Source organism: Molossus molossus, unplaced genomic scaffold, assembly GCF_014108415.1.
Source record: "Molossus molossus isolate mMolMol1 unplaced genomic scaffold, mMolMol1.p scaffold_m16_p_1, whole genome shotgun sequence".
Lineage (NCBI taxonomy): Eukaryota > Metazoa > Chordata > Mammalia > Chiroptera > Molossidae > Molossus > Molossus molossus.
The window spans coordinates 124,550,989-124,567,366 of record NW_023425344.1 but is presented as its reverse complement, the minus strand read 5'-3'; the positions used below and the strand labels follow the sequence as shown (position 1 = coordinate 124,567,366).

General features: G+C 36.0%; 1 pseudogene; it reads right to left on the bottom strand.

Annotated features, from left to right (window-relative positions):
* Positions 1-1,460: 1,460 nt before the first annotated feature.
* The window catches only part of LOC118637963, a 133,257-nt pseudogene continuing 118,339 nt past the window's right edge, over positions 1,461-16,378 (bottom strand).

The following is a 16,378-nucleotide window of genomic DNA, read 5'->3' as shown; positions in this document are numbered from 1 at the left end:
CGTTGACAGCACTGGATAGATCCTCTAGGCAAAAAATTAGCAAGGAAACAGAGACTCTAAATGAAACACTAGACCAAATGGATTTAATAGATATCTACAGAGAATTACACCCCAAAACTACACAATACACATTCTTCTCAAGTGCACATGGGACATTCTCAAAGATAGACCACATGATAGGAGACAAACTAAATCTCTACAACTTCAAGAAGATTGAAATCATATCAAGCATCTCTCAGATCATGATGGCATGAAACTAGAAATTAATTGCAACAAGAAAATGCAAAGACATTTCAACACATGGAGGCTAAATAGCATGTTATTAAACAATGAATGGGTCACCGAGGAGATCAAGGAAGAAATTAAAAACTTCCTGGAAACCAATGGAAATGAACACACAACAACACAAAATCTATGGGATGCAGCGAAAGCAGTTCTGAGAGGGAAGTTCATAGCACTACAGGCCTACCTCAAAAAACAAGAAAAATTTCCAGAAGAAGGGGTGTAGGGGTAGAGATAAACCACAGAACTTATATTCATGTATGCATGATCAGTGGACATGGACAACAAAGCTGTGGACAAGGTAGGAGAGAGGGGGAGGAGGGTGTTAATTAGGGAAAAAGGAGAAACATCTGTAACAAAAATACAATAATTAAAAATTGACCTTAAAAAGAAAAAATAAAATATAGATATATAAAAAATAAAAAATATATAAATAAAAATAAATAAAAGTGATGCAAAACCTTTATCTTTCTCACCATGGAGGACAGTGTTGCTGCCCTCCATCCATAGAGCTGTACATCTTTATGATGGTTAAAATTTCTTATTGATTAAATCTACAATTAAATGCTTTAGCTTATTTTAAGGATTGAGAGAGTATAACTGTAATAGAAAGAAATCTGACTAAGCTCTTTGTTTAAAAACGAAACACAATATCAGCAACAATTGTTTTTCTCTTTGACTAGTTTATAAGGCATTTTCCAACTGAATTATGGATATTTTCTAACCAAATTATCTTCACAAATACCTATTTGATAAAAACTTGTCTTGTAAAACTTGTTTTACAAGAAATGTATTCATTTAGTATTAATATAGCATGTGACACGTATATATATTATTTTACAGTTGATCAATTTCTGAAATTTCTGTTGAGGTTTTTGTGTGTTGAGTTGCCATGATGTGACGTGGAATACATTTTCATAGCTCACATTTTTTTTTTTTTATACTTGCTTGGTGAAAAGTCCTGGTGTAAAAATAAAGATGCTCTAAGTAGAAGAAAATAATTATTTTTTAAAAAATAAAGTAGTAAACCGCATTTCCTTGGTATATCACACTGGTCTTATTGCTATTTCCTTCATATTTAACTGCTTTTATGTCTTTCCTTCCTCTTCCCACAGTCTGGCCTCACACTGCATCCTTGAAATCTTTGCTTATAGTAGCAATATGCTTTTTCCACGTCTCTAACATAATTCCCTTGCAGGATCAAAGTTCTGGTCCGCAAACCCTTCTCTGCAGGAATTTGAATGCTTATGAAAGAATTTGTGGTAAACCAGGCCTCCCAGATGGCTAGCTCCAGTAGGGTGATAATAGAAAGTAATAGCTTGTTGGTAGTCACTTTACTGGACATTGACTGGAGAATCTTTTGACTTTTGCTCAAGTTTTCACTTGTGTTTACCAGTCTATTCTTCTTGGGGTCCAATTGGTCACATTGCTCCCTCACCTCTTTTCTGATTTCTGAGCCAATCTGATCAGTCTCTGTTGCAATTAGATGAGAACACTAAATACTCTGGGTAGCCCAGTTCAGGTTGTCAGTACCTTGTAAAAACAATGCTGTTAGAGACTGTAGCCAAATCATATGATCATTCTTTACAGTGTATGTGTTATATTTCAGGTCTCCTAGGCCCTCAGGTGTGGTTGTCAAAGTGTGCTTCTCATTTTCTGGTGGAGTTTTGCAAGGTGTTTTTGATAGGTTGGGAGCTTAGACTTTACAGGGTTAGGGAAAGATAGGAGTATATAAAGTGATTCCTTTTCTATCTCTGCCAGCATTTTATTTGGTCCCTGCTGATTTTCATCAAAATCTCCGATCAACTTCTTTTCTTATTCCCAGGCCACTTCATTACCCCTGACAGGTGTTCATGAAGGCTGCAAAAGATATTGTGCAGTTTCTTGAAATGCTTGGAGAAGGTGCAGAGTTGAACATGGTGCAGGTAGGGTGCTGGGGCCGCAGTCACTGAGATGCTAGGCCTGCCCGCTCCAATCCAGGCAATTAGCCTTCAAGCCCTGCAAGCATCAGAGGGACAACCACCAAACCTCCCTCCATGAGGCATTTCCATGGCTGTGTGGAGATAATTCATTTATTTTTTAGCCTCACCTAAGGACAAGGACATGTTCATTGATTTCAGATACAGTGGGGTGAGGTGGGGAGAGGAAAACACTGATGTAAGAGAGAAACATCTAGATTGGTTTCTTCCTATACTGTGCCCCAACCATCCTGGTGTATGTGCCCTGACTGGGAATGCAACCTGCAATATATATATTTTTTATTCTCATGCTAGGATATCTTTCCATTTATCTTCAGATAGAGTAGAAGGGGGAGAGAGAGAGACAGACAGACAGACAGAGAGAGAGAAACATTGAAGAAACACTGATGTGAGAGAGACATATTGATTGGCCACCTCCTGCATGACCAGGTTCAGGACTGAACTCCAGCTGAGGTATTGATGTACTGATGAAGCTCCAAACAACTGATCCACACTGCCAGTGCCTGACATAATTCTTTAACAGAGGTTTTAGGGTACAGTTTCAGACTCAGTGGTCCATGAATAAGACATGAACACTGAAAGTACCACAAACCTTTTGTGTTCTTGTAGTCTGTCTGCAGGTTCAAGAGCATGAGAGGTACTTTGAATTTAAAATTCTCTGTATTTTGTCAGAGCATTACTCCGTGATCATTTCTTGTGCATTCAGCAAGCATCTATTTGTTTTTTGCCAGGCACTGTGCTTAGTACTGGAGCACTTATCTCTTATGTGATGCTATCTTAGTGGTAGAACCAATGATACACAAACGTGAGGACCATGTAAAACTTGCCTGCAAGTTTATAATCAAGAGGGTCAGGAAGACGCAAAAACAGGCTTATAAGTCAGTATGCCATATGCTGCTTTGCCATGTGTGTTTGCACACTTATATTCAGGTCAGCTCTATGGGTATGTGGCCTATATTGTTGCAAGTGTCCTGTGCTCAGATGGAGCCCATGCATAGTTTAATACTCTGCTGGTATTATCTTGAAATTCTTAATAATTTTGGAGTATGAGGCCCCACAAATTATGTAGCCAGTCCAGTTTATATTAACATATTTATTCAACATATCTTTTGGAGTGCCTATTAACTGCCAAGCACTGTTCTAGGTGTAGTGATACTTCAGTGAACAAAACAGCAGAACTTGCTGTGCTCATGGAGTTTATGTTCCAGTTGTGAGGAGAAGACAATAAAATAAGCATAATAAACATGTTCCAAGATATCATGCTCGAAAGTGATGGGTACTATGGAAAAAAATACAGCAAGGTAAGGTACATTAGGAATATTCAAAGACGAGTTTCAATTTTAAATAAGGTCAGCAGCTGGAGTGTAAGATGAATTTTCCTTGTGTTTGTTGTCATTAACATTACTTTAGTGTTATAGAGTTTTATAAAGCCACAAGAGAAATGCAGAACCCTACTGGGTATCATATTAATATTTTTAAGTCAGGTGATAAAACATATGAAAGAAATACATTAGAGTTTGAAGAATCAAATGGAAAAAGTGTCATTGGATTCAGACAGAAAGACATTAAGATGTCATGAGAGGGGACAAAAAAAACAAAAACAAAAAAACCCTCAAATCCATAATAAGCAGGGAAGAAAATTAAATGTACCCAAAAAGAGAGGAAATAGACTGGAATCAGAGGAAAGAATTAAGCAATATGAAATTTCAATCTAGGGTTATAGGCTGGGAAATCTGTCCCTCTATGTATGTTATGGATTCATAACAATGATTTTTCTATTTAATTTTACAATGTAACTTTTGTTTCAATGACTAAAAAAGATTAAACCTGTTCCATCTGTTCTTGGTCAGTATTTTAATCCTGAACCTCAGCTTCAAATTTCTCTGGGTAATACTTAATCTTGGTCCAGCAAATTAGAAACCTCTACTTGCTTGGGGTAATACAAATGTTCTGTGTTGGTCTATCCAGGCTGCTATAACAAAATACTATAAACTGGGTGGCTTGTTAGCAACAGAAATTTTTTTTTTTCATTTCTAGAGTCTGAAAGTCCAAGATGGAGGTGCCAGCATAGCCAGATTCTGATGAGGGCCTTAGGGTACAGACTGCCACATAATGGAAGGGGCAAGGGCACTTTCTTGGGCCTCTTTTGTAAGAGCTCTAATCCCATTCATGAGGGTTTCACTTTCATGACCTCCACCTCTCAAAGGCCCACCTCCTAATACCCTGACATTGAGCATTAGGTTTCCACATATAAGTTTGGGGGTAGATACAAATACTCAGACTACAGCAGCCCCTTTAGTGGTCAGTGTCTTTTAACCTGTGAATGAAGAAGAAAGTTATAGAAATGATTAAGTAAATCTGGCCCACAATATTCCATATAGGAGTTATCTGTATATGTTTGAATAATTTAAATAGTGACCAAATCAGGATATATAAGAAATAGGGATCACATTCAAAATATTAACATTTAAAATATTATTGTTGTTCTAAATCAAAAGTTTACTAAGTGTTTAAACAGTATTAAAATGTTAAGGAAGTTTATATGTCAAATATATGCATTTAATTTATGCATTTTATAAAGGTTCTAGTTTTTAGAAGAAATTGAAAATCTAATATATTAAATTTATACATACAGTATAAGGCAATAAACTTTCCCCTTATTGAAGTCCCCTTGTAAGTGATAAGTTTATCAGATTTTAAATATGTTATAAATAATTAAGATATATTTGTTAATGTATCTTTAAAATCTTTATACAATTATAAATTAAACTTAAAAGCTTAAGAAAATATAATTTTGAATTAGTGATTTTGATAAGCTTATGTTAAAGCCAGAGTAACTAGCATCATTTCTTTGCCTGAAAGCCACCCTTGAGATCACCTAAATTAATTGTACCTTTTGAACCAGAAATAAAGTTAGCAGTTAAGTGTTTGAGAACCCAACTACTAGGATTTTCCTAAAGGCCTTTTTTACTCTTTGTTAATTATAAAACAAACAGCATTGGAGTGATGACCTCTTCTCTTTTAAGATAAATTAGTTTTGAAGATTTTTTTTTCAGGAAACCAAGATTAATTTTATCCAAAGTAATACTATCTCCAGTGTTTGAGAGGCCTATAGTTAAAAATGCATTTACTGAACCCTCACAAGTCTCTTGGACTTGGAGGGTTAAAAAGACTGATTCCAAATCCCAATTTCTTGGAACTTTATAGTCTTCTTGGGGAGGCAGGCATGTTTATAATGACTAAGAAGCAGTGCAGAATACAAAATGCTAGAAAACAGCTATGAGATATTGAGGGGAGAAGAACACAACTATGTTTGGGGAGGGGGTGGGAAGTAGGTCTGGAAAGGCTCCCTGAAGGAATGGCATTTGAGGTGATGTCAGAGGATCTTTACAATACCTATAGGTAGAGATAGGTTGGGAGGGCAGCCAGCTGGCCAGGCCAGTGCAGCAGAGGTGTAGAGACTGGGCATGTGAGTGTATGTGTGGAAAATGATGAGAGCATCATGAAAATAAAAGTGAACAGGAGATGTAAGGTTTGATCATTCTATGCCCATTTCTACCTTTGCAAGTGCTGTGATATATTTCTTTCCCAGGCACCAACCTAAAACTCTCTCTCCAAGTCACAAGAATGCCTCTTCCTTCACTCAAATCCTCCTTTTGAGACTGTTTTGAGACCAAGATTGATCCTTTACTCCAATCTGTCAGAAGATGTCTACCTCACCTAAAGTTCTTGTTCAAACTAGTTCTTTGTCATGTAATTACATATTATGTTAGAAAAATTTCATGGTGAATTGTTAAAGGGGATGGCACTTATTCTCAACTTTTCTTGTTTCCAGGAAGTATTTTTCTTAAACACACTAGTTTCTTGCCCCTAATTGATAGGCCTGGAATGAGAAACTGGGTATTCATAGCTTGGCTTCTTTCTCTCTTATCCTCTCTTTGCTTCTCTGCTTCAAAAGTTTTCTGGGGACAACTTCAAAATAAAATCCTATGGATATGCACATTATCTATGCCTAGGTAGTTTTCCCTAGTCCTGGGGTTTCATATTAGAAAGCCCATTACCAGCACACACTAAGGCCACATTTCCCAACCCAGCTTTTCTCAGTAAGAAGGTATCATTTTGACCTTCATTTTTCTGCTCCTTGCCTATTTTTTAAATTGGTTTAGGACATAATTATGGTAGCCTCAAAATAAACATTTTATTTCCACCCTGAGATCACAAACACAAATACAGATGATAATATCCACCCCATGGTTCATTCACTTATTTGTTCTTTCAGCAAACATTTATAGGTTGTCCACCATGTCCTCTGTTCATAGATGCTTTTTTGTTTCCCTCATGCTACTAGAGCTATACAGTAAAATATTAATAATTCAGATATTTGTTGATGTTAAGAAATTTGGACTTTTTTCTATAGGCAAAGGAAAGTAACCACAGTTAATGAAGATAGTGTCAAAGTCTTCCCCTTCCCCTCCCATTCAGAAATCAGGTTAAAATCTAGTGGAAATAGGAAACACATCAACTTAACTGCACATTTATGTGTAAATAATTGATCCTTTCCAACATTCAGGTTTTGCTTGGTTTAAGATGAAGATACCACAAAATAAATCTAAGGACTTATGAGTGGGTGCAGAAAGGATAGGTTGGAAATATTTGAAACATACTTAAATAAGTAGGTGTTATGTGAGAGTGATGGAACACTTACATATAGTAAGTGATAAGAAGGCCTTTCATATGTCCATCCTTAGAAAATTTCTTATATCCTTGCAAGGTTCCTAAAAACCATAATGAATCAATTAAAACTCTGTTATTGATTTTAAATTTCTTTTCTCTTTAAAGCACCAGTGCTGCCAGGCTGTTCATGTGTAACAATAGTTCAGCATTTTTGACAGGTAGTCCCATCTAGATCTAAAGTCTTAAATTTATTGTATCAAGATACAGATTGTGACACCTGACACTCGACAGTAAAGGTATAACCTAAAGGGCTCACATGATTAGGTTTATTTATAACAGAACTGAAACATGTTAAAGAGTTTACATTTAGTTAAATGGAGCCAGTGTTGGAGGGAAATAATCTTTTTCCCTCTGCCTAGAAAAATCTTAGCCATGCTGGGCTATATCTGGGAAAGCATTTACATTCATGTTCCCTGCTACTCCACGTTTTGACCTAAAGAAGGACAAAATTCAGTTCAGAGTATGTGGAAGTGGGACAGATTCTACAGGCAGGATCCTTGGGGTTCCACTCAAAATCTGGAATCAGAGATACCACATGTTGCTGGAAAATTGTTTTTTTTTTTTTTTTAACTGTAGGCATTTCATATAATCATATCCAAAGGCTGGTAGTTCTGTTCAGAAGGTTGTGTTACTTGCCACAATGTGTTTGCAAAGTAAGAATGAGCTTGAGTGAACATGTGTGTTTTTAATTCCCCAGCCATGTCCATTTCCACAGCAGGGGCTGCCGCTTAGTGCTGTATTGGTTTTCACCAGCTGTTTGGAGATCGAGACACATGACAGGTGGGTAAGGCTGGCAGACTCAACAGCTTTCTTTCTGATTGCCAAGTCTTAGGTTGGCTAGCTACAAATGGAGTTTGTCTTAAGACTTGAATGCCTTTTGCATGGCAAGGAAAGCATGGCCACCCTGATAGGGAAAGACACCAACATATCCAAAATGCACTTGGGTGGTCCCAATTTTAACCACTATAAGTGCTGTCAGACCATGTGACAGACCAGTCAAACTCTGTGTCCTGATACATCAATGTACACATATAGATTAATTATCAGGCAATGAGCAACATCTCTTTCTTGCAAATTACACTCACTTGTCACAGGGTCTGAAATTCCATTATTAGAAATTCAATACTTGGATCTTGAAGTCTTTCATAAAGTTTTCAGGAGTCTGGATTAAAAACAGCTGACTTTATAAGTCATGACTAACTAAGAGTAAAGCTCTTATCACATGGTGATGGGGTATTATGAGTGGAAGAAAGCATTTAAATTTTGGTTGACAGGGCAACAGAAGAAAAACTTAATTTCGGTCAAAGTCTACTCTGTGGCTACACCTCAAATAGGGCCACTTTAATTTATTTGATGACTTCACTGAAACAAATAGAGTATAAAAGTTTTGTTAATAAGATAAGGAAAGAGTTTGTTTTGTTCTATTAAAAACATTGGATATTTATTTTTAAATGTTAGAACATCTGTGGTGCCTTTACATTAGAAAACAGCAGAGGTTAATCCATAGGGTTCCTTGTAATCAGAACAGTGACTATAAGATTTCTAGGTCCTTGATGTTAGGGAGAACTGAAAGAGACTTAGGAACTAGAGCATAGGAAGCAACTGATTAGAAGGAGTTAATACAATATCGCAAAACTTGATTTTTGCTATTACCTAATTTCTGCTTTGCCAAAAGGCAAAAGTAAACTACATTTGAGACAGAGATAGTGCTCAGAAAACTATGAGCTTCCTCTCACTCCAATGGAAGTGATCAGATCTCTCTTACTGGAATACATAATCAAGGGCAAGTGGATGCTTTCTGAAAGAATAAAAGCAAGTCTCATCATTGGGCATGCTCCTGCATGACCCAGGCTTTAGTTAAGAACAATTTAGTTTAGAACAATTAAGATAAATTAAAACTTAAATGGAATTGTTAACATTTTTTACATTAGTAGGAAATCTATCTATTGATTTTTAGTTCTGTGAAATCAGTAAGTTCCACAAATCTGCTGTAGAATATGGTGCCTATAGTTAACAATAGTTAAGTTGTGAATCCATAAAAAAATCTAGAAGAAAGTGTAGGCAACAAAATTTCAGACATCATACGCAGCAGAATTTTCACTGATACAACACCTAAGGCAACAGAAACAAAGGTAAAAATGAACACATTGGAATACATCAAACTAAAAAGGTTCTGCACAGCAAAAGAAAAAAAACACCAAAGTGAAAAGGGATCCCACTCTATGGGAGACCATAATCACCAATGATGCATCAGATAAGAAATTGATTCCCAAAATATAGAGAATCTCATATAACTCAACAAAAGGAAGATAAAGAACCCAATTAAAAAAATGGGCAGAGGACCTAAATAGACACCTCTCCAAAAAGAACATACAAATGGCCAAGAGACATATAAAGAAATACTCAACACAACTAATCATCAGAGAGATTCAAGTTAAAACAACTCTGAGGTATCACCTCACACCTGTCAGAATGGCCACCATCAACAAATCATCAAACAACAAGTGTTGGTGAGGGTATGGAGAAAAGGGAACTCTAGTACACTGCTGGTGGGAATGCAGACTGGTGCAGCTATTGTGAAAAACACTATGGTGTTACCCCAAAAAGTTAAAAATTGAACTGCCATTTGATGCAGTGATCCCACTTATAGGAATATACCCTAAGAAACCTGAAACACCAATCAGAAAGAAAATATATACCCCTATGTTCATAGCTTCACTATTTACAATAGCTAACATCTGAAAACTGCCTGAGTGTCCATCAGTAGATGAGTCGATTAAATAGCTGTGGTACGTGTACACAATGAAATACTATGCAGCTGTAAAAAAAATATCTCTTATTCTTTGAGGTGGCATGGAAGGACCTGGAGAGTATTATGCTAAGTGAAACAAGCCAAGCAGAGAAAGACAAATATCATATGATCTCACTTATTTATGGAATATAATGAACTAAACAAACTGCTGAACAAAATTAACCCAGAGACATGGTGGTGGGGTACAGGCTGACAAGCCTCAGAGGAGCAGGTGGTTTGTGGGGGAAGAGATAAACCACGGAACTTAATGCATGTATGCATGACCAATGAACATAGACAACAAAGCTGGGGATGAGGCGGGGCGGGGGGGAGGGTGTCAATGGGGGAAAAATGAGAAACATCTGTAACAAAAATTAATAAATAAACAAATTTAAAAAATAAAAATATCAATAAAATATATTTAAAAATAAATAAATATTTGTACCTGTAAAGCACCAAAAACAATGTTATATAAGTGTTACACTCTATCTTTCTACCTGTCCTGTACAATTATCTATTTATCTGTCCATAAAATATATCAGATGATGACAATGCTACAAGTAAAAATAAAGGAGGAAGTGGGAAAAAAATACTGAATTATACACGTAAACATTTGTTAAGAGGGTTGATTTTATGTTAAATATCCTTACCAAATTTTTAAAAAATCTAACTCTACATGCATGTTTTAAATATTTTTCTAAATGTATTTCTAATTGATTATGTTTTATAGACTCATTGTTCTGTGTCCTATATTTTCTAATTCAGATAACTGTGTCCATGGGAAGTAAACCATCTAGATCATGAGAAAGCATTGTTTACCTGGTGGCACTTTATGTTGACTGTGGTCTGACATTGAAGAAGAAGAAAAAATTGTCCTTGCTAAGATATCTACTGACTCTTATTTGCCAAGTCAAATAGAAGAATTTCAGGTCTTTTTTTTTTTCATGGACCTCTCAGTGACATTCGACACTTTACTAACAATTTTCTCCTTAAATTATTTTCTCCATTTTCTTCTCTAAAGGTGGCAACCTTTTCCCAGCTCTCCTTCCACTGCTCAGATTCTTTTCAGGCTTTTCCATAAGATTGTTTCCTGTACTCTTTGAATTTAGGCAATCTCTAGAATTTAATCCCTGTTGAACCTTTCCTTTCCTCTCTACTTCATTGTCCCAGGCAATCTTACATGTGCAAATAAGGCCTGCAACTTCATGTCATTTCTTACTGTCTGACTGCAATTTTCTCTCTTCCCATTCAATTTCTCAAGTCCTAAATGACAACGGTGTCACATTACATACTGTTCTTTGTACAGATCAGGCTGCTCCCTTTCTACATGTCTATATATACCTGTTTTCCAACTGTCTGCAATCACCTTCTCCTGGCCTTATATTCTGGCAACCTCCCACATAGGAGCCATTTCCTTTGACATCACTTGACAGAGTTAGTCATTGTTATCCTTCCACTCTGCTCCTTCTCTACCTCTAGTGCAGCACTTATGCTAAATGCAATTTTTTTTTCTTATTAGATTATGACCTATATAAGATCAAAGATGATATCTTACTTATTTTTGTATCTTCTGTTACTACCAGGGACCTTATTGGCATATATAAGAAACTCAGTAAAAAGTAGTAAACAAAATGCATGAAGCCAATTCTTAACTCTATAAAATGGCCACCTGGGTCATAGTTAGTATGACATTTTTTCTCCCATCCCATAATCCCAAATTGTAAGTACAATATTGTGTTTACCAAACAGTTAATTATGAAGCCTGAATTGACTAATTTCAGATGCATTCAGTCAACTAGAGGGAGAATGATAGAAAGGATTGGCTCTAAGTACCCCTGTTTATTTGGTAAATTGGATAAAATTAGCTAACCCAGGTCTCATTACACTTCATCAGAAGCAGATAGTTTCCATTCAACATCTTCCATGTGTTCAGTTAATCTAAGCAAATATCTCACCCTCAAACCCTAACTCTTAGCTGATAACCACATCTTTTACTTTTCAGGGAAAATAGATGCCTGTTTTCTGAAAAACAGAGGGTCTGCACCCTCTTTCTCCAATTTTACATTTTAAATTTATCACATCATCTATCTTTTCACCTTCTCTTCTGTTGTGGAAAAAGGCGTAACCTTCTTCTCCTCTGATCCTTCTTCATCGCCTCTTCCCCTCTATTTCTTCTTCCTCTCTATCTTTTTCATCCCCTCTTCTTACCCCTAATTCTTCATTTAAACTTATGTTCTGACTGATTTTTTGTTGTCCCCTGTCTTGATTTGTTTGAACCTTCAATATAGTCTTTGCTGTTTCTTTTTCTTATTTTTTTAAGTATAAACATATTCAACTGTTTTCTATCCAAAAGAACTGCTCTTCAAATATGCTTACCTTTCAAAGTCTCAACCTAAATGCCACTTTGCAACTGCCAAAGTAAATATTTGACCTATTGTAGTTTGCTTTATGCCACACTCTCTGCTGCTGCTGGTCTTGTAACATCACTTAGCAACTACCCTCATTTCAGGTCTTATCATGTTAATCTCTCTATACTAGCTTATGTGTTAGTTTGTTAGGGCTGACATAACAAAGTACCACAGACTATATAACATAACTTAATTTTCTAATAGATCTGGAGGCTAAAAGTTTAAGATCAAGGTGTCAGCAGGAAGGAGAGATTCCAAAATGGTGGAAGAGTAAATGGAAGCTACACAGATCATCTCCCAGGACCAAAATGAAATTACAACTAAAATAAAAACAAATCATCAGTAAAAAAGCAACAGTAAAGCAGCTGGAGAGGACCCATATAACCAGGGACAGGAAAAAGGACACAGAATTTAGGTTGGTAGGTCTGTGGAGACATGAGCGGGTGGGCTGGGAGCTCACAGACAGCAGCTATTTTAGCTGTTAGCAGCTCCCTCAGGGTTAAAATTTTAAACCGGTTCCACAGCACAGAGTGTGGGGACACAGCACTAAAGTAGCTATAGCCACTCACCTTGGGCTCCGGCAGGGGGAGGGAGGACTGGTCTGGAACGATGTGGGGACACTTGAGATTTGGAAGGTGCTCATAGTTTTTGCTGAGTCATTGCCACACAAGACAGTGGCCATCTTGCTCAGGGAGCCACTTCCCAGAGCTCTGGGGAGAAGCAGCATACCCTCCCTCAGAGATTTAACCCCAACAAGTTGGGCCAGAGAAACACAAATTGAGGCTCATTAACAAACAGCATCTGCCACACTCACTAGAAATAGTTTTACACTGAACACCTGAGAGAGTTTTTCATTCAGCTGAGGGCTACAACCCAAGGCTCATCAAGTAACTGAGACTAATAGCCTCCAGGCAAAAAGGTAGAACATAAGTGAACCTTTCCTGGCCTTGCAAATCTACCCAGGAAAGTAAGACTTGACAGTGGTGTTTAGCATGGGTCCTCCCACACTCATCCAAACCCAGTAGAGGGAACCATAAACAGCAGAACACTATGACTGACATGGAAAATTGGCAGACTCCAAAAGCCACTGAGCTAACCAAAATGGTGAAACAAAGAAATAAATCCCAAAGGAAAGGACAAGAGATCTCTACTGAAGATGAGATAATTAAAATGCAGTTAAGCACGTTATCAGAGGTAGAGTTTAGAGCCATCATCTTGAGGAAGCTCAACAGCATGAGTAGGGAGTTCAACAGCATGAGTAGGAAGCTCAACAACATGAGTAAAGACATAGAAACATTGAAAATCAACCAATTAGAAATGAAAAACTGCCAAGAAGAAAAGAAGAATGACATAGCAGAAATAAAGAACACATTGGAAGGAATAACCACCAAAGTAGAAAAAGCTGAGGACCGCATAAGTGAATTAGAAGACAGGGTAGAAAAAAATCAACCAATCAGAAAACCAAATGAAAAAATAATTAAAAAAACAGGAAGACAGCTTAAGAGAACTGTGGGACAACTGGAAATGTAACAACATTTGCATCATAAGAGTTCAAGATGAAGAAGAAAATGAGCAAGGATGAGAAAATATATTTGAAAAAATAGTGAGAGAAAACTTTGCTATCTTGGTGAAGAAAGAAGGCATTCAAGTTAAAAAAGCACAGAGAGCTCCAAGTAAAAAAAAACCCAAGAAGGCTCACACCAAGACATAGTTATTAAAATGCCAAAAATTAAAGACAAGGAGAGAATCCTCAAGGCAGAAAAAGATAAGGAACAGCTTACCTACAAAGAAACCCCCATAAAGCCATTAGCTGACTTCTCAACAGAAACACTACAAGCCAGAAGGGAATAGGATGAAGTAATGAAGGTAATGAAAAACAAGAATCTGAATTCAAACCTACTCTATCCAGCAAGGCTATTATTCAAAACAAAAGGTCAAATAAAGAACTTTTCAGACACACACACACACACACAAAGGCTAAGGGAATATATTAGTACCAAACCAACACTACAAAAAATGTTAAAAGGACTGCTATAATTAGTAACAGAAATAAGAAGAAAAATATAACCACAATAAACAAAAATGGAGATAAATAAGTACATATCAATTATCACCTTAAATGTGAATGGATTGAAAGATCTAATTAAAAGGCACAGAGTAGCTGATTGAAAAAGAAAGCATGACTCATATATATGTTGTTTACAAGAGACCCATCTCACAACAAAAGATTCACATAGGTTGAAAGTGAAAGGATGAAAAAAATCTTTCAAGCAAAGAGAAAGGTAAAAAAAAAAAAAAAAAAAAAAAAAAAAAGCTGTGGTAGCAATATTCATTTCTGATGAAATAGATTTCAAAATGAAGGCCATAACTAGAGATAAATAAGGCCACTACAGAATATTGAAAAGATCTATCCAACAGAAAAATATAACCCTGGTAAACATATATGCACCCAATATAGAAGCACCAAAATATATTAAAAATCTTCTGGAGGACTTCAAAAAAAAAAAAGAAAATCAACAGCAATACAATCATACCAAAAGACTTGAATACCCAGCTGACATCACTGGATAGATACTCTAGATAAATTAACAAGGAAACAGAAACTTCTAAGGATGCACTGCTATCAAATGGATTTAATAGATATCTACAGAGAAATACACCCCAAAACTGCAGAATTCACATTCTTCTCAAGTGCACATTCTCAAAGATAGACCACATGTTAGGGCACAAACTAAGTCTACAAGTTCAAGAAAATTGAAATCATATCAAGTATCTTCTCAGATCACAGTGGCATGAAAGTAGAAATGAATTGCAACAAAAACATGCAAAGATATTTGAACACACGGAGGCTAAATAACATGTTATTAAACAATGAATGGGTTACCAAGAACATCAAGGAAGAAATTAAAACCTTCCTGGAAACCAATGAAAATAAACACACAACAACAAAAAAACCTATGGAATGCAGAGAAAGCAGATCTGAGAGGGAAGTTCATAGCAATACAGGCCTACGTCAAGAAATAAGAAAAATCTCTAATAGACTATCTAACCTCACAACTTAAAGAACTACAAAACAAACAGAAAAAAATCCCCAAAACAAGTAGAAGGAAGGAAATAGTAAAGATTAGAGCAGAAATAAATGACATGGACACCAACAACAAAAACAAAAACAAAAACAAAAACAAAAACAAAAAAACAATTCAAAGGATCAAGGAAACAAAGAATTGGTTCTTCAAAAAGATAAACAAGATTGATGGACCCTTAGCTAGACTCACCAAATAATAAAGAGAGAGAACTGAAATACACAAAATCAGAAAGAAAGAGGAGAAATAACAATTAACACCACAGAAATACAAAGAACTGTTAACAAATACTATCAACAATTATATGGAAACAAATTTGACAATCTAAGTGAAATAGACAAATTTCTAGAAACACATAGTCTCCCAAAACTGAACCTGGAAGAGATAGAAAACTTGTATAGATCAATAACAACAGAGAAAATTGAAGACATTATTAAGATTCTCCCAGCAAACAAAAGCCCAGGCATGGAGGGCTTCACATGGAAGTATTACCAAACATTCAAAGAAGAACTAACACCAATTCTCCTCAAACTATTTGAAAAAATTGAATAACAAGGAATACTTCCAAACTTGTTTTATGAGGCCAGCATAATTCTAATTCCAAAATCAGATAAAGACACTAAAAAGGAAAGAAAGAAAGAAAGAAAGAAAGAAAGAAAGAAAGAAAGAAAGAAAGAAAGAAAGAAAGAAAGAAAGAAAGAAAAAGAAAGAAAGAAAGGAAGAAAGGAAGAAAGGAAGAAAGGAAGAAAGGAAGAAAGGAAGAAAGGAAGAAAGGAAGAAAGGAAGAAAGAAAGAGAGAAAAAAAGAGAGAAAAAAAAGAAAGAAAACCACAGGCCAATATATCTGATGAACATAGATGCCAAAATCCTGAACAAAATACTAGCAAATCACTTCCAGCAATATATTAAAAAATTATTCACCATGACCAAGTGGGATTCATCCCAAGGATGCAAGGCTGGTACAATATTCACAAATCAATAAATGTGATACACCACATAAACATAATGAAACATAAAAACCATATGATTATAGCATTAGATGATGAAAGAGCATTTGACAAAGTTCAAGCACCCATTTCTGATAAAATGCTCAGTAATGTGT